The sequence below is a fragment of the Lygodium microphyllum genome, chromosome 12 (assembly GCF_053477565.2).
Source record: "Lygodium microphyllum isolate KBCC chromosome 12, Lygodium_microphyllum_v1.1.10, whole genome shotgun sequence".
Taxonomy (NCBI): Eukaryota; Viridiplantae; Streptophyta; class Polypodiopsida; order Schizaeales; family Lygodiaceae; genus Lygodium; species Lygodium microphyllum.
The window spans coordinates 80,266,482-80,285,731 of NC_141146.1; the positions used below are offsets into that span (position 1 = coordinate 80,266,482).

General features: G+C 36.6%; 1 pseudogene across 1 annotated transcript; it reads right to left on the reverse strand.

Moving 5' to 3' along the window:
* Window positions 1–15,875: 15,875 nt before the first annotated feature.
* On the reverse strand, window positions 15,876–17,329 carry LOC148027973 (putative phospholipid hydroperoxide glutathione peroxidase; annotated as a pseudogene). The gene is made up of 3 exons (XR_015692690.1): window positions 17,263–17,329; window positions 16,681–17,050; window positions 15,876–16,288 (listed from the first exon to the last, which is right to left on the reverse strand). The product of XR_015692690.1 is annotated as a putative phospholipid hydroperoxide glutathione peroxidase (transcript).
* Window positions 17,330–19,250: the final 1,921 nt, after the last annotated feature.

Genomic DNA, 19,250 nt, shown 5'->3' on the forward strand with positions numbered 1-19,250 from the left:
AAAACCAAGGATTGTAACTCAACATTTTTTTTCGTATTGACAAGGACTGTAGCCACCCATCACAGATGTTACCTTGTGAATGAGAGTTGTGAGCCATATTAGTCATTATGTCAGTGTCTACAGTATGGATGGTCCAAAAATACTAGATTTTTGGACAAAACTAGCATATTTTTGATATTTTGGATATTACTTATTGTAAATATCTTAAAAAGCTATGGAAACTTCTAGAGTAGGGTGTCATGTAAAAAAAGCAAGTGGCTTTTTTAGCCAATTTTGGAGATTTAATGAAAAAAGAAGGATTGGCAAAATTGTGCACGTCACGATCGCATTTTATAAGCAACAAACAACACTCCGAATGGGGAGAAGGAGTAATCTAGAAGATTTTTGATTAGGTGTCTTGGGGTTTTAACCCCCTTTTGGAGCCAATGAAACCATTAGATTTACCATTTGAGCATGAGATTGCATCTTGGAAGTTTCAGATTGCTGATTTTTTCGAGATCTCCTCCATAAAGAGCTCTTCTTCTTAGCACAACCCTTCTTCTCTAATTTAGCTATAAATAAGAAGCATGGGGAGTAGTTGAGAGAGAGGTCAGAGCAAGAGGGGAGAGGCCCTTCTCAGGAGTGTAGAGCAAAAGGGAGGAAAAAAGAGGAAGATAGAAGGATACCCTCCTCTAAGAGGCTGCGAGAGGGAGCTAAAGAGGGAGAGAATTAAAAAGAGAGAGAGAGAGAGAAGAAGATCCCGAGAGACTGTGAGAGAGGGAATTAGAGAGCGGGTTAGAGAGGAAACGAATTAACACAACCTCCCCTTGTCTTGGTCTTCAACTCAGCAAGTTACTCTCACACTCTCCCATCTCGAATTCCTTCCACCTTCTCCATCTCTCGAACCCGCTTGTGAATGATGGCTCCAAAGCAATGAGGCAGAAAGACCATGAAATGCACCACAACTGGTCAAAGAATGGGTATTGCCAGAGATACGAGAACGCTTGAGGTTACCAAAATTGCCACTACCAAATGGAACATCGAGTGTGGCACGCAAGCGCAACCAAAGATGAAATTCCCGATGGCGTTGTGCCAAACCAAGTTGTTCACAACTCAGAAATAGGCTATTATTTTTATATCTTCATATAAAACAATAATGTTTTTTTCAAATTTAAGTACATAAAATGTTAGCTTTTGCATTTACACTTACACAAGATGTCAGTTTCATCTAGAGAGCATATGAATACACACACAAACGATTAACTGCTACCTATGATTTGTGAGTGATTTGAAGATAGATTAATCGAGATTATAATTCATAGAATCATGATGAAAATAGTTGCAAGAGGTTATTGCACAAAATGAGTAAAGGAAATTATGCACACTTGAGATTAGTAAAATAACTCAATATACTTATTGCTAAACACGACAACGGTTAGGAGTTGATTAATGCTTAAAAAGTGAAAGTTTATTTAAAGCATCTTGTAAATCATCTCGTTAAATTATTGTCACAATATTTTTCTAAGTACCAACTAAAGGAAATTTGCTTATGTTGGGTAAGTTAGCCCTAAAGGGTATATTCGTGTCTTATTTAACAACGTTGAAAGATTTGTACTCAACACTTCTTTATGGAAAGAAGAATCCTCGTTAGAATGTAAGGTTACCTTGGGTCAAGGATCTACCTTGGCTATGTGAAGTTGTGAACTACACAATGGTGTGATTGCCATAGGATTGTTTATGTTTGCTAGAATCTAGATCTTTGATTAAAAACATTGAAAAAAAAGATAAAAGGAAAGATCGTGCTAGGCTACCCCCAAGCTAGTTGCGAGACCCTGCTCCAAGGGGGTCATGATTATTGCTTCGAAAGGTGTCCGTAGGGATACTATATCGAGTAGTAGGAAATGTTGATGCCAAGGGGGACTTTGACCATAAATTTCGCATTACTCCTAGAATCTAATAAGCCCCTTCATGACCCAAGATGGGATCTTGGAACCCTAATACTAGTTACAAAAGGGAGGAATCTTGGTGGATAGAATACCCTTGTGGAATTCTGTATATCTTCTGCAGCATTGAAAAGATGGAAATTGTAATAAAATTCCAATATAATAAAGGAATTTGTTTTTAATTCAAGGGTTGTTTGAATTGTATGCATATCCATGAAATAAATTACATGAAGGAACATGCGATTTAATAGACTAATTAAGGAAGCTAGTTGTATATGTTTCAATAAATGTGATGTAGGTAATTAAAAAACTAAAGATGATACCATCATCAAAGGAAAGCGGGTGGGCACGTGACCCTCGATGGGTCTGTCTAACAGTAGGGTGGTCCCGGTTAGCTAGGAGCTTTTCTAAATCGGTGATAGAAATATGAATATGATAAATTGACCAAGTAGTCATTAGGTAGAACCAAATTGCATTGTTTTAGGGGGCGGGAATGGGATTTTACCTTATGGATAGGAGGGTTGATATACCTCACTCCCCTCCATCTCCCATTCTCTTTGAACCAAGTGCAATAGCAAGTCCGCTTCAGTTTGAGTAATCCTCTAGGAAGTGGGAACTCGAAATTACTGACGCTAGCTGGCTATTAGGAGACCTATCTGATTTTAGGAACCCAAAAATTTAGGTCTATCTTGGTGGGTTTGGCCGAAACTCTTCTATTGTGATGTATACTCGGTAGGGCCTAAGTGACAAACCCCATGATACTCCAAGGGAGTGCTGAGCGACGTCATTTTAGAAAACCTACTAATGGACTACTAAAAGGTGTGCCCTTGGATTGAGATTGGCGGCGGACACCTCACAAAGAAGAACCACTATCAAACACAAAACAATTGTGAAATTGTTAGTAAAACAACTTCAATGATGATGATGAAGCCTAGCCATGGTAGGGTATGGGGCTCCAAATCCATGACCATGCAGGGTAAGGGAACCCTTAACTCAATCAAACTCCCACATTGAAAAACTTGCACAGTCTCCAAAACATAGGGTTCAATATTCATGAAGGAATCACAAGAACAACTTCTCCATCCCAATAGAGGAAGAAACATGACTCCACCATTTGGCTCAAAAACACTTAAGGGAATGGGGTTTGTCTTTGCATCTAAGCCTTTGCAAAAGCACTTTCACTTTAAATGTTACTAATAAATTGTGAGTGTTTTTAAGCAATAGTTTTTCTTTTAAAGCTTGATTTTGTTTTTCTTTTAAAATGGATTTGTATTAAATGATATAGTTCTTGGTAAAATGGTCGTGCTTCATTTAAAATTGCTCTATCTTATGGGTTTATGTGTGAGAGGAGAGAAATAAAATGTGGGTTTCCATCTTGGGGAGGATAGAAAAGGGAGGTATAGAAACAATAAGGATGGGGATGGAAGGGTAGATGGTGGCAATGCCAGATGTGTTCTCTTTTGAGGTGACTAAATTTGCATGTTTGTGAGGATGCAACAAAGGTTGTGTAGAAAAGTATTGGGGGGAAGTGTAAGAGAATAAAGATGCAATCGGATTTGGTTATTTACTTAATGTTAAATCCTAAATGTGCCTATTATTGTCTCTAAATTGGCTTCGAATGGATGCGGGCACAAGACCTTAGAGAAGGATAAGAACATTAAGACGTTTTTAGTTTTAAAAAAAAAGAAATATGTAATTACGTTATTTTTTCACCATTGCAAAGTGTGCCCTTTTGTCTTATTTTCTACAATTGCTCCTAGTGGCCCCTTCTCCTGCTTTCTCAACATAAATCTTCTTCTTCTTAGCCTATGAATGCTAAACTATAGAAGGAGGATTATATTCCATCATCATCATCATCATCATCATCATCATCATCTTGTGTCGTGTGGAGGATGAGTGAAAGCATGTAGTCACATCAAGAAACCTCAAAATAACCTTCTTCTTTTTACTCATTGATTTCTTGGATGTGGTACTTGCATTCCAAGGGCAATTAGAAAATCTTTGGATGCATTATTACAAAGGGAAAAGGCCTTGATGATGCCTTTGTCGAGGGTAGAATTGGAGGTGGAACTAGGTGGGGTCACATCTTTCTCAGCAAGCACGACAGCGAGAATTAGGAGATTGTGATGTTGGAGGGGATGGGGTGGGGTTTCCAAGCCCACACAAGGTGAAACACTTGGGAAAATGTAGAGCATGACATGCATGAGATTGAAATTCACATTGTGTTTATGTCTATCATTGCACCCACCATTCTGCTCTCACCACTTGAGAATGATGGCCACAAAAAACATGGATGTGAGTAGCAACAATTGCTATTGATGAAAGGGATCATCACTCTTACAATCCATAGCTTCTACCTTACATCTCACAATTTCTTCTTTCTCAACTGGTATCGGAGTCACATGCTTGATGAATAGTTTGTATATGGATAATACAATAGTATTTGAGGTTTTAATTAATAATGCATGTACGTCCAAATAAACTTCTACTTTTTGATTGAGAAGACTTTGATCCAAAGCTTTTCAATTGCTATATACATGTGTGCATGCATATATATGTATGTGTATATGCATATATAACTTCAAAACCATTTCAATCATTCTAAAAGCTGTAACTTTATATGATAATGTTCATTTAAAAACTTTAAGCTAACTTATATTTAACTTCCATCTAAAAACTCCTAAACTATTTTATATTTAACTCCTATCTAAAAACTCTAAATCAAGTTATATTCAGCTCTTATCTAAAATATTATAAATTAATTTAATTATTTAATATTTAATAATTTATCTAGTTCAAGTATCTTCATTAATTTAACTATTCAAATAATTTAATTAGGTTGATTTAACTATTTATTTAAACTAATTTAGATATTTTAATTAATTTAACTCATCTTATTGATTTAACTTATTTAACTATTTGACTTTTTTGGATGAATTATTAGATAACCTCTAACACAACAAAAAATCCATCTAAAATTTATTTAAACTAATTTTATTGATTTCACTATTTATTTAAACTAATTTAGATATTTTAATTAATATAGCTCATCTTATTGATTTAACTTATTTAACTATTTGAGTTTTTTTGGGTGCATTATTAGATATCCTCTAACACAACAAAAAATCCATCTAAAATTTTTCAATGAATCTTACAAGCTTCATGCTAGTTCAAGCTAGATGCTCGAATACAAGTGCATGCAAAGCTTATGAGAACATGATGATTTCTTAGGTACATAAACATGGTTTTTCAAAAAAAAAAATTTGAATCTTTGTTGTTCAATAAAGAACTATGTCAATTGAAATGTAAGTAATATTCAACCATTTTCTAAAACATTGATATGTCATTGAATAATACACTTGAATTTTGGGGGACTAACAAAAAATTCGACTCAGAGGAGATTTTAAAGAGGAAAGTTAAAGTTAAGTTTATGGGATGTAGGAGTGGTTTTTGGAGGTTTAAAGCCCACAAATGAACATTGAAGACTTAAATTTATGGGATGCAAGAGTGGTTTTTGGAAATTTAAGGCCCACAAATGAACATTGAAGACTTAAGTTGTATCCATTTTGCAAGGCATCCAAGGCGTAATCCCTGGTGTATTTCAAAGAAGGCAAAGATGTGACTAAGTGTAAAGTTATTGTTGTGGGAACTGTAGCAGTAACTTATGTTTCACATTGAAACAATATATTTCAAGAAAGAATGTATGCCAGAATGCTTTAGTTCATGAGGGAAATGGTTGTAGGATAGTAGTATGCAAAAATGGGAAGCTACTAATGCTCTTTTACAACCAATGACGCCTCCTTTGCACTTCCTTGATCCATCCCTCACATCTCATCACAATCGACACCCATAACCATTCCCCCTCATCCTCTCAGCCCTTTGGCGAGAGAGAAAGAGACTTTCTATCTTTTCATTCATTTCATCAAATCTTGCACACGGTCTGGAGTGATTGAGAGTGTGAAAAATCTTCATCTCCAGGAGGAGGGAGGATGATTCCAATAGTTGTTTGCCAAAATCAAATTTTTAATGGATTGAGATGTCACCGAAAAAAATTTGGTGTCTTCCCCTAATTCGTGATGATGTTTCATGAATAATAATCTTCTTTTAATCAAGCTTAGCTTTAACTTGCCAATAAACCGATTCACTCTTGTATATTCACACTATCCTGGTGGTTTCAGGTCAGATAGAGGGGAAAAGACATGGGATTCACAATTTAATTGGATGGGCAAATTTTTGGCATCAAAATCTATTACTTGGCCTCTATCACTTGCTTTCCAACTTCTAGATCAGGTAGCTTCTTCTTAATGCCAAACCTTGCAACCATTAAATGGGGGGTCAAACAGACTCCGATTGACAAATGGACAATTGCATTGGATTCCCGACTTCAAAATGTGCCTAGAAAAACTCCAAATCCTTGATCCATGGATCAACACATTTTTTGCCAAGAATGTCTCCTTTACAGCTCTCGGACCACTTTTGCACTTTAAATTCGGCTCTAAAATTCAGCTCTCACTATTCATTTTGCCAATTTTAATCCTATTGCATCTCATAGAATGAGTTGAATAAAATTTCAATAATGCATATCATAATGGTTGATTAGAGTAGCATATCATTGCTATGTTGAGATTCTCACTTAGGAAAAAGGTGGATGTTAGGGGAGATAGTGGGACAATAGAAAGGTGACCCCCCCACTATTAAAGATCCCGAAGGGATGCAACCAACTGACCCGGGGGGAACTTTGCCCACCTCTTGGTGATTTAGAGCCCCTCCAAGGAGCTTGTCCTATTGTTTTATGCCTCACATAGGTACCATGACCGGACAATTGATTATTCAAGCACTCTCAAAGATTCAAGTCTCTTGAAAATCAAAATAGGGTGAAACAAGGCTTTTATAGGACACTGCATGATATAAATAGGTCACTATGGGTACCATTTTCATCATTTGGATATGGAAGCATGTACTATAGGTTGCCCATAGTTCCTACATAGATTTCCATAAGGTTTGGAAGCCCTTATATAAAACCATTTTTCTCTCACAAGTGGAAACAATGTACTGATAGGTTCAAATAGGGTGCATGCCTAGACAATTCAGTCTCAAAGATTGGGTTACAAAATTTTCTATTCTAAACCTATTATAACTTGCTAGAGCTCATCTCAAAGAGGAAATTGTTAGCTCCAGTTTGAATCAAAAAAATTTGGGAATGGAAGTTTTCTAGCTCAAATTATAGCCAATTTACTGACAGGGGGTCCTACACGACTGCACTACTATGGCAGGTCATAAAGGGAAGAGTAAGGCTCAAAATGAATATGGCGAATAAATCAAAGATACTTTGCTAAAAAATACACCTCAAGAGAGCCCTGAAGAGCCTCAAATGCAAGGAGAAATTAGCACTCTTAAGCATATTATGTGTGAATATGAGAATAGACATGCTCAAAGTCATATAGAGCTACTATCCAAAATTGAACAAATGGTGTTGTTTAGTCATAAAACGAATTCTTCTATTTAGAAGTTAGTAGATACCACTACCTAAAAGAAGGATTAAATTGATGAATTGGTAGAATCCAATGCACAAATCATGCTCAATTATCTCAATGGACGAAAATGCAAATGAGAACCAAGGATGCTAGGGAGAAAGCACAATCAAACAATGATCCATCAGTCCCACTTTGGCCACCTAATCAAAATGTCCAAAGTCAAGGAATTATTAGACGTAGATGCATTCCTAATAGTTAATATGAAGTAAGAGATACTTCACAAAGGCATGAAGATTATTTGGACAACATGAACGGCGATAATCCCCAAGCTTATGGGTTGAATCCTCAAGTTTCTAGAGGTCCTCTAGCATCGAGAAGGTTCCACACTAATTCTTAGCCACCTTTTGGAAGAGTACAATTCCATTTTGGAGGTCCAAATTATGCCTATTAATCACGATCAGCCTATTTTGGAGAAGCAACATTTTCATGAAATGGAATTGAAAGACAAAATCATTTTGGCAAAGTACAATGGACAATCATCTTCACCATAAGACCTAGAGGAAGTCCTATTTTAATATATTCTCTAAAAATGATGATATGAAGATTCAATTTACCTCATTACATTTGTAAGGGTTTGCACATACATAGAAGTAGAGAGTTGGGATGCATTCAAGACACTTTATGGTTGAAGTCTTTGTCTCTCCTCTTGAAAACAACAAATTGGCACGAAGATGGTATGGACTAGAGCAAAAAGACCTAAGTGTATAGGATTATACCAACCAATTCCTCAACCTCACCATGTATATAGAGAGTATAAGTTATGAAGCTAAACTCCTAAAGTATATATATGGTTTAGAACTTTCTTTATTAGAGTTGATGTTATGGCTCAAAACCCCACCACTCTTTTCAAAGCCATTGATCTTGTGAAACGTTATAGAAGAAAGTATAGAAGAGAGTCCTCATTTCAGTCTACTTCTGGACAGTCAACGACTATTTTAAAACAAGGATACTTTAGCAATGTTTATGGCAGCAATCATGCACCAAGTGGGAGGTTTAGAGTGCCAACTTATCCATCATTCAATGTTTCAAGACCTCAAGGTGATTTCAGGACATCAAACAATCCAAAAGTAAATTTTAAACAAGGGGACAACAAGTTTAGAACTACTTCATCAACCAATGTTGATCCAAAGTCTATTCCTATGGACTATACAAAGAAAGGAAATAAAAAGCTTATGTTGCAAATGTGGAGAGAAGTATACAGATGACTATGCAACAAAGTGTGTGTACAAGGATTCAAAAGCCAAGGTCCATATTATATTAGTCTTTGAAGACTCAAGGGATGATAATAATGAGGCAAATGCATTTGTGACTACTATTGAAAATGAGGATGTTAAAGAGAAAGTTGGGCATGAACAGTTTTATAATCTTGGACACTTTTCCTTTTGACCCTGGTGATAGTGTTCCGTTTGATGATTCGGGAGAAATTCTTAATGAGATACAATGCTATCACTATTTTTTCCATCTCCATGGATGCTTGGATAGGTCCGAAGAGCCTTAATACACTCCGTACGAAGGGTACCATTCATGAAAAGGATGTGTTTATTGTGATAGATAGTGGAAATACACATAGTTTTGTAAATAATTCAATTATAGACAAATTGAATTGTCTTTCCACTAATTTACAGCAACCCTTAATAATTCAAGTAGGAAATGGTGAAGAAGAAATCATCACTCAAATATGCCCACAGGTTTCCTTACAGTTTCCTAAAAATTATGAAGCAAAGGTAAACCTAATTACCTTGGAAATGGGACCCATAGATGTTGTACTTATATGTGATTGCTTGATGACCTTAGGAAAGATTACTATGGATTTCTCACAGTTGTATATGGAGTTTGTCTTTGATGGGTAGCCTATCTATTTATAGGGAATCTCTAGAGAAATTTGATTTTCAACTTATCACCATTCAACTCAAGGAGTACAAGAGACGCTCTTAGATTTTTGTCTTACACCTGAATAAAGAGGTTGAAGTTCAATCCAAAAATTCAGCAAATCATCCAGCTTTGGAAGCTCTTCTTGAGGAGTACACAGATTTGTTTGAAGTACCTACTTCATTAAGAGAGCAGTAGATCACCTTATCGATTTAGAGTCAAACTCAAAGCCAATCAATAAGCCACCCTACAGATTGTCTAAACGTAAGCATGAAGAAGTAGCCAAGAAAATCAAAAAGCTTTTAGAGATGGGGTTCATTGAGCCTAATTCTTCACCTTATGTATCTCTGGTCTTATTAGTGAAGAAATAAGATGGATCCTTCATGTTGTGTATTGAGTATAGAGATCTAAACAAGATTATAGTGAAGAACAAGTATCCAATCACTAGAGTTGATGATTTTCTTGGTGGGCTCAAGGGGGCTAGATTCTTTAGCAAGTTGATTTGAGGTCAGGATATCATCAAATCCATATGCAAGAGGGTGATGAAGTTAAAACTGCCTTTAGGATTGATCGTGGGTTGATCGTGGGCTATACCATTTCCTAGTGATGCCATTTGAACTTACCAATGCTCCAACTACCTTCCAAAGTCTAATGAATAAGATTTTGTAGCCTTTCCACTTCCAGTTTGTCCTAGTCTTCTTTGATGATATATTGATTTATAGCAAGACTCTACAAGACCATTTAGCACATATGAGGAAGGTTTTTTATGTAATATTGAGACATCACACACTCTTTCCCACACTCTTTCCTAAGGAGAAGAAGTGCTCTTTCATGCAGGCTGAAGTGGAGTACTTGGGTCATATTGTCAGTCAAAAAGGGATATAAAATGACCTAAGAAGGTGCAATGTGTGATAGATTGACCAACACCTACTACCACTACACTTAGAGAGTTTCTTGGTCTATCATCATTTTATCACAGATTTGCTAAGCATTATGTAGCTATAGCAACTCTTTTTACTGATAGGTTAAATAAGTAAACTTTCTTTTGGGATGCACTTGCAAATAGTAGCTTCAACTAGTTAAATGAACGCCTTACTTCTAGTCCTATTCTACTATGACCAGATTTTTCGGAGCTTATCATACAGTGTGATGGCATAGGGGGTATTTGATCGTAGGAGCTTGGAATTATTGCCTTTGAAAGTCATAAGCTTTCAAATAAAGAAATAGCTATGAAATTATGTCTATGAGCAAAAGATGTTGACTATTTTACATACAATAAAAAATGGCACCATTACTTGTATGGCAGCCGATTTAGAGTTCAAAGTGATCATACGATTCTAAAGTATGTCCTCTCTTAGTCAAATCTCACTCCTAAGCAAGATAGGTGGGTAGCTACTCCACAAAATTACAATTTTAACAATCACTCATACAAGGGGCAAAGACAATGTGATGGTAGCTAATTCTCTTTTCCAAATGTGGGCATATAAAGTTTCAACTATGACTGAGCTACATAGTGATTAGATTGAAGAATTATAGAAAGCCTATCTTTTGGATGATGAACTTAGCCATGCTTTTCAAAAATTACAACCACCTCTCATGGAGGAACATTCACATTATCAGCTTAAAAATGGCCTAATCTAGCTTAATGTCAAGATGTTATTCCCTCTATTTTTTCTTTCACATAGAACATTATAGAGGAGTTGTGTTCTTCACCTTTAGTGGACATTTTGGAGTTATTAAAACCTGTGATGAGATTATTAAAAGCTTTTATTGGAAAGGACTTTGGAGATATGTTAATTTTTTTTAAATGAAGTGTATACCTTGCCAATTGAATAAGAAGAGTACAGTATCTACGTGGTAGTGGATAGTCTCACCAAGATAACCCATTTTATTCCTACCAAGACACAATTCACTGTTTCAGAGGTGGCTAATCAATTTATGGAGAAAATCTTTAGATTACATGGACTACCGAAAGTGATTATATATGACAAAGATTCAAAGTTCATGAGTAACTTTTGGCAAGTGGTATTTAGCTCCATGGACATAAAATTAGCTCCTTCTACATCATATCATTCACAGACTGATGGCTAGACATAAAGTGTAAATAAGTGATTGAAGACTTACCTTCATCATTTCCATCATGATGTGTAGCATATGTGGGATTCTTGATTGCATTTAGTTGTGTTTTCCTATAATAACTCCACTCATGCTAGTATTAGAGTTTTACCCTTTTAGGCTATGTATGGTTATAAGATGCCCTTACCCACAGTCATTTTTAATGAGAAAATCAATCCTCATGGGAAAGAAGAATTGGAAAGAATGTATAACCTTCTTCAGCAATGTAAGATGAATCTTAGGAAGGCCCAAGATCAAATGTAGATGTATGAAAATGAGAAGATGTGACCTTTAGAACTCCAAGAAGGAGAATTTGTTTTGTTGAAAGTGCCCAAGTCTCATTACTCTACCTTGAAGGATGGATCCAGTAACAAGCTTGCTCACAAATTTTATGGACCCTACAGGATCTCGTATATTGGAGACTTGGCATATAGATTGGAACTACCCTCTTTTACTAAGATTCATAATGTATTCCATGTTAGTCAGCTCAAGCCCTTCTATGGTACTCTTGTGGATACAATTGATATGTAGCTACCTATAGATGAAGAAGGTTTTATTCACAGTACATCTCGGAGGACATCATAGGTCAACGTGAGAAGAAGCTTTGATCTCATTCTATCATTGAATATTTGATTAGATGGAGAGGTTTGCCACCCAAAGAAGCTTCTTCAAGTCCTAAAACTGTATTAGATGAGTTTTCTTACCTATGGGATGCATTGGTGGGGATGAAGCATAACTATAGTGAAGCCAGTTGTTATGGAGTAGACATGGTTCTGACAATAGCAATCTATTTTAGAATAGTTTTTCTTTGGCTAAATTTTCATAAATATGAGACTTATATAGAGTCAAAGTTCTCTTCAATAGCTACATTTTGATAGATGGTATGCTTCATTTGGACACTTCTACAAGAAGTTATGGAAAATTTTATTCAAGAGGGTCTATTCTTACACTAAGCAATCTTCTTATTCTTGTGCTTATTTCTTGAAGACTTAAAGGCTCCAAACTCGTTGAAGAAATTGAGATCATGTATACAACTAAGGCTTACCTTCACATCTTCATTTTAGTTAATATATCTTCAATCTTTCATTCATTTTCCATACTTTATATAGCTGAAATCAGAATAGTACTCTATTTCATCCATCCTTTCTATCCATTGTACAATTATTTTTGTGGGTAGAAATCTTTGGGAAGGGATGGATTGTAAGAAGCTGGGAAGAATATATATTTTAGTGTGAAATTATTAATAATACCTTGTCACACTCACATAGGTATAAAAGGGATGAGACATGTACATTTCACATCTTTTGACATTAATACATTTACTCTTTCTTACCTCACCTCCTTGTTCACAACTTCTATGGCTCTTTCCTAATTTTCTAGTATTTCTCTCTCCTCGTCACTCTTTTCTCTCCTCTACTCTTCTTTCTCTCACCTCTCAATTCTCTTCTTAACAATAGGTATAAAATGGTTTTTGAGATAAAGAGAGTATTGAAACCTAATATCTCAAGAAAGCTAAGAAAGATCACTTTTTTAAATTTATGTTATTGTATTTATTGACTTCTTTTTCAGTGTTGAGATAAGAAGTTCAAAGCCCATGCTCTCAATGAAAAGACTAGGATATGATCATGTCTTGCAATTGGTCATGTCTTGCTATTTGTTGATGAAGGATGGGATACCAAGATAGAAGGCAATATAACTTGTAAAATGGATCACAACTTTGTTTCTTGTAAATATATAATGGCTCCTCAAAATTTCATCATTAGCTTTTATTACGGTAGATGCATTATGTTGGTGGTATTCTCATTGTTTTAGACTAAAATCTTGATTATTTTAGTAAATATTCTATATTGGACCTTGATGTTTGGTTTAATGAGGATATTAGTACAATCATAAATATTAAATCATCATATATACTACATCAATTGAGGACTAACAAAATAAAGATGTTGAATCGGCAACCTCATTTGTATTCTAATTTAACAACAAAAGGGTAATTCTCTACATCATGTTATACATACTTAAGTGTATATTTGGTTACACTTCTTTAATAACCAACATTTGTGCTGAATTCTTTTGCAAATATCAAAGAGGAGAGAGAATATTATATGGTGCAAGGATATTAAGGAAAACATATTATCTTTATTGTCAATATGAATACAAGCATTGATTAAAGTGGATCTCTCTATGATCTCATCATGATTACATACAAGAGTATTTATGAAGCACTATAGAAATGTAAGAGAGTGAGTAGGGACATATAAAAGGTGTCAAGGACACATGTATGACTATCAAATGTTTTTCAATAATATAATTTATCATTTCACCTTCCCAAGCTTCTCTCATGTCCTTTCATGACTGCCAATCATCTCTCTCTTTCTCTCGTCTTTCTTAAAGGAGTGAGCTATGAGAGAGAGAGAGAGAGAGAGAGAGAGAGAGAGAGAGAGAGAGAGAGAGAGAGAGAGAGAGAGAGAGAGAGAGAGAGAGAGAGAGAGAGAGAGAGAGAGAGAGAGAGAGAGAGAGAGAGAGAGAGAGAGAGAGAGAGAGAGAGAGAGAGAGAGAGAGAGAGAGAGAGAAGATGAGTGCAAAGAAGAGAGAAAGGCTAAACGTGAAGAGAAAAAGACATGAAAGAAAGAGAGAAATAGTTGGTAGCCATGAAAGGATAGGAGAGAAGCTTAGAAAGGTGAAAATACAAATCAATATTATTTAAAAATCATAGTTGTATATGTGTCCTCCACACGTTTTATATGATATGCTCACTCTCTTACATTCTATCCTTACCCAATTTTTTTTGTCCTGAAAAACAAGATTAGGACTTATTACAATGTATGGGATAGAAACAAAATAGAGTACTACTTTGTTTAGACATTGCAAAGTATAAATCAGTAAAGAATCCAAGAATCTTGAATGGATAAAGGAGCTATGATCAAGTATACTATATATACATCAATGGAGAATGAGAAAATCCAATATTTGATCATGAATCTTTGGCCAAATAAGAATTATAGACATGGAACATTATGTTGTCTACTACATGACCCTCCTATAGTACATTTGAGATAACTTTCAGTAGAAAACTCTAATCTAGTCTTGCTACACATCAAAATGAATCTCTTTTCAAATGCTTTCAAACCATGCATGTTTTCTTTTGGTATCCATAGTCTAGATCAAAATTTGCATTAAGACAGAGAGCTATTCACAGATTGTCCGAGTTGAAATAGTGCTAAGAAAATACAACCCAACTAACATAACCTACTTGAGAGAGATTTTTAAAATAAATATTTTCATTTTCAAAATTGATCCTCTAACCTCAAAAATAAAAATAAAAAGTGTCATCCCATCCATGCATTGAATTCTTGGCCATCAGTCCATAATATCATCATCCATGGAATCGTATGTGTGTACGTTTAGACCCACAAAATCAAAAGAAGTTGAATCAAATAAAAACTCATGGCCATGGTTTTCCTCATGCTTGTCATGATCTTCATAATGTGCCTCATCTTGGTATTCAATTAGTTGCTCACCATAATCTTTAGGAGCTTCAATAGGCTGCTACTTTGGCCCATTTATCTTCCTCTTAACCTGCATCATTAAGATTTTCCTTAGCATGACCATCTTTATCCTCTTCATCTGAATATTCAACTACCAAGAGTATTTTTTTATTCTTAACCTTGCATTTAGCTTTTGATTGGAGGACATTGGTTTAGCACATCTGAAACATAACCCTTGAGTATGAAATTCTTTGGTCTTGTCATTATTTAATCATCTAGCTCTAATATGTTTAGATAAGATTTTGCCCATATCATCACTCTTGATTTTAGCAACAAATTTGTCATACCATACTCTGATGGTGCTCATGATGATCATGTGGTTGAGAATAAAATCATTGTTGTTAATAGTCATATTGTCTAAGAGAAGATGTACTATCAATATATTTTACTGCGCTGTCGAAGGGTTTGTGAAAGCAATGTCGCAACCACAGAAGTCCTTGTGAAATTCCAGAATATAAGATATCACTTGAGCGTCGTCATCTTTTGCCTATCCACATTTGGTCAAAAGCAGTTTTACCAAACATATCAGCTTGCCAACAGAAACTCTGAAATCCTGAAGATGTGCTTCCAACACTCTGTTAATCCACTTCAGTTTGCCACTTAAGCCATAGTGCAAGCAACTAAAGCAATTCAAGCTTCTTCCTCTCAATAACACTTTTCGTTCAAAATCAGATATCCTTCCAAGAGTTAAATAAACCTCCTTCCACTGATGAATATTGTCAAGTATTTTCTGAAGTTGATACATGCGATCAACCAAAGATGAAAGCTCTTGTGAGACTCTCTTTCAGTTTCTTCCTCTTCTTTGACAACAGCAACATTCTGAATTTTATAGTTATTATCATAAATCAAAGACCATATGTCTTCATGCCAAACATGTATCTTGCCGCTCAAACATTCCACATTCTACAATTCATGCAGAGTCGATGGATATAGAGCTCTATTTGCAGAGGAGAAATGGAGGGCTCGAATCGTTGAACAACTTGCCCATTCTTGTCCACCAAAAACTTTGCAAAGTTCCACTTTATGTTGTCACCAAATGAACTCCCAAACAGCCCCGAGCTCTTGCTTCATTTGAGAAATTTATAAATGGGAGCGGTATTGATACCATTTACATCAACCTTGTCAAATATGGGATACTCTGCCTTAAACCTTGAGCATGCAAACTCCTTGATCTGTTGATTTGTTCCAGGCTCTTGGCCTCCAAATTGGTTGCATGGGAATGCCAAGATTTCAAACTCTTGCCCCTTCAATTTTTTTGTACAGCCTTGCTAGGTCTGTGTAATTCGATGTTGTTAGGCCACTGCAGATGATGAACTGTTAGGTTACTTTTAGGCCCCTGCCTGATTTTGCCAATAAGCCCATGACTGGGACAATCTAGCCTTCTGAAACCCCTACTGAGAATAGGTGGTAATCCTATGGTCAAGTATGAAAATTCATCACTGAAACTCCCGCAATCAGCCAAGCGGCCTACCATCACAATGTGTGCATGTGGTTTTACTTGAGCAAGTACATTCTCAATCCAGAAGATGAAAGGATTCGATGGAGCAACGGTATGATAATTTCACATGCTGTAATGCAGCCAAAAAGGCGATGCAAATGGCACGGACAATGCAGTTCCCAGACCGATGCTACTGGGCAGGAAAACAAAAATGCATCACAAGCATGAAGGTGGCTCGGTTGTTGTGAACCCACCAACGAGAGGCAACATTGACAATGAGCAGGACTTTGCCTCTGTATTTGCTCAAGCTCACATCTTTGCGGTCAATGTCCTTGACGGTGAAATCGTAGATGTTCTTCTGCGCAAGGGCTATGAGAGGCGTGGAATGCCTCCTCTTGATGCTCGATGAAGCTGAGGCTGAGGTTACGAGAGGGCCAGGGCCACAGAAGAAGCCGGACGCAACAGAGGCACAGGAGAGCCAGCTAAGAACGTGAGGAAAGCGAAGGGCTGCTGGCCTGTACCTGATAGTAGCATTGTTAATGCTGGCTCTCGCATCGCACACTGATGAGGCAGGAATAGCGATGGAGGTGAAGCCGTGGAGTTGGCGGCTTAATGCTGCAGGCTCTGGTAATGACGGTCAATAGGCGGGCCTCCTTCTCTCACCCAGCTGATTTCAGTCTTGTCTCTGGTAATGACGGTCAATAGGCGAGCTTTGTCGGAGCTCCAGAAGCGCAACGTGAAGGTGATTGCAATGTCGAATGATTCTGTGGAGCATCAGAAGTCTTGGATCTAGGACATTGAGGCATACAATTCTGTCTCTGTCTCTTTTCCGATACTGGCAAACCCCAACAGAAACGTTACATCCTCCCAGCTCCTCCTGTGTCGACAACGGACCTTTCTCATTCTGCCGTCCAGCTCTGCTCCACTATTTCTCTAACTCTTCTGTTGTACTCTCGACGATTCTCTCTGTACATTTTTGCAGCTTTCCCTTTGATTCTTTCCTCCCAAATCTTCATCAACTCCCTGCGACCCGTTTCCGATGCTTCCCGTCCTCATGCTATCGTCTTCTTTTTCAGCAGTATCACCAATTCTTGTCTTTGATCATCGTCTTCTTCTCTTCTCCTCTCCATCCCAGCAACATCCGTCCTCCGATGTCACCTCCTCCATTCGTCTGCTTTTCTGCCCTTTTCCTTTTCGTCCCTTCATCGTCGTAATCTGTCTCCGTTGCTTTTTCCCTTTCTTTTTATCTTCCTCCTTTTCTTGGCTTAATGCCCCTTTGATTAGCTTTCTCATCTTCGTTTTTGAAGCTTGCCTCCCTTTTCGGATTTCCCTCTTTTTTATTTAACCGGTAGCATTTACTATTTTATGTACATCATGGTACTTGGATCTATACAGTAGCACAATACTCCCATGTAACATTAGAGCTTTGCAAAATAGTAGCTGCCCAAGTCCACTGTGATACAATGACACTCACAATTAAGCCTGACTTGATGCTCCTACTAGTTGTATTGCACCATCAAACATGCTCTCACATTTGGCAAACATATCTACCAATATACTTCGACTTGCATCTCTTGGAATTATTTTAGTACTTCCTCACAAAGCCCATATTCGGCATATCTTGAAATAAGTGTAGCCCATGAGATTGCATCTCGAGTTTCCAATCCATCAAAAACCTTGTTCTTCTCTGTCTTCAGCATACAATGAAAGAGCAAACATAACAACTAAGCATGTACAAAGTATCAAATCACACGCACAATTTTTGGGTGGTTTTCACACCTCGAATGCGCAGCAATACGACAGCGCATAAGAAAATGATTCAAGAGGATGGTGTCAATAAGCATTAGCATATTTTCCATATACATTTCCATACTACTAATATGCATTTACATGTTATTTCCCATGTGCATACTATTGCCCATGAGAAACTGTGTATTCATTGGATGCATGCTATTCATAGTATGTGTTATCAGCATATGCATGCTAACCATAAGCATAATCATTAGATACATGCTCCTACCTTTGCTCATAACATTGATATCAATGGTCATCTTGTTCATAATGCCCATGAGAATGATAATACTCATCATGTTGTCAATATAATACCCATGGTTATAACAATCCATGCCTAATAGAAGTATTGCTCTGATCTCTATTCCACTCTCTTATGTGAAATGAACTGATCAACTAGAGTTGCAAGTTTATCAATTTTAGCCTACATTTGAAGCCCAGGTTGAGAAAGGGAACTAGAGCTATGAGTCATGACTTGTTGATATCTTAAGAACCTTAGCTTTGGTTGGTTGGAATAAAACTTGGATCTCAAAAGATTAACACCTCAAAATTTTGGTTACATCAATGACATGATGAGGTTGATTTCAAACCCCAAAACTAATTTGAGCATAGAAGTTAAAGTAACCAAAGTAAGAGAGTACAACAGTGAAAGAAAAATCAAACAGCCCAAAGTAGCAAGCAGTTCTAATAATACTATAGATGATGAACCTTCTCACACTTATTTAGCTTGTAAACACTTTCCCTAGCAATCTTGGTTCCATTTTCAAAGTCGACTCTAGTATGGAAGGTTATAGGGCCCTAAAGTGCACAAGATAAACAGGTCCAACATTTTCACTTTTGTAAGATTAATGTCCAAAACCAAAGGATGAAAAAAGATTACATGGTAGAATGATCAATGGCCAGAATCCAAACTTTGCATAGACTTGCACTATAGATTTCTTTTTTGCTACAAATTGTTCTTGCTTGAGCCATATTGGAGCTAAATTTGGCTGGGATTGCCTTTTCTTGTCTACCAAGTAGAACATGCTCTTTC